Source organism: Mandrillus leucophaeus, unplaced genomic scaffold (genome assembly GCF_000951045.1).
Source record: "Mandrillus leucophaeus isolate KB7577 unplaced genomic scaffold, Mleu.le_1.0 Scaffold664, whole genome shotgun sequence".
NCBI classification, from domain to species: domain Eukaryota; kingdom Metazoa; phylum Chordata; class Mammalia; order Primates; family Cercopithecidae; genus Mandrillus; species Mandrillus leucophaeus.
Window position 1 is genome coordinate 15,459 of NW_012107186.1, and position 671 is coordinate 16,129.

General features: G+C 44.1%; 1 protein-coding gene across 2 annotated transcripts in view; it reads right to left on the reverse strand.

Annotated features, from left to right (window-relative positions):
* LOC105554915 (DNA polymerase beta-like) overlaps positions 1-671 on the reverse strand; it is a 30,026-nt gene that overhangs the window by 13,506 nt on the left and 15,849 nt on the right. The window lies entirely within an intron of this gene.

The following is a 671-nucleotide window of genomic DNA, read 5'->3' on the forward strand; positions in this document are numbered from 1 at the left end:
TGTGCAAATATCATCACATTATATTGTGATATAGAAACTGATACTGATGTTAGTTAGGAAGGCAATGCAGCATAGAAGAAACAGAACTGAACTCGGAGTCAGAAGATATGGGTTCAAATCTGGCTCTGCCATGGTTACTCATGTTCTATATTCAACTTTCAGTTCTCTTGCCTGGAAAAAAGGGATAATAGATGCTCTCTAAAACACCTTGTGGTTCACACCTATAATCCCAGCATTCTGGGAGGCTGAAGTGGGAGGATTGCTTGAGGCCAGGCATTCAAGACCAGCCTAGGCAACATAGGGAGACATCTTCTCTACAAAAAATAACAAATATTGGCCACACATGGTAGCACAACCCTGTCGTCTCAGCTACTCAAAAGGAGTACTAAGGCAGGAGAGTCACTTTACCCCAAGAGTTCAAGGTTACAGTGAGCTATAATAGCACCACTGCACTCCAGCCTGGATGGCAGAGTAAGACCCTATCTCAAAAAAAAAAAAAAAAAAAAAAAAATTGGCAGAGGTTGCAGTGAGCTGAGATCGCACCACTGCACTTCAGCCTGGGTGACAGAGCAAGATTGAAGCTGGGCAAGGGGGTATGCACCTATAATCCAAGCCTTACTTGGGAGGCTGAGGAAGAAGAATCACTTGAGCCCAGGAGTTTAAGGCCTGCA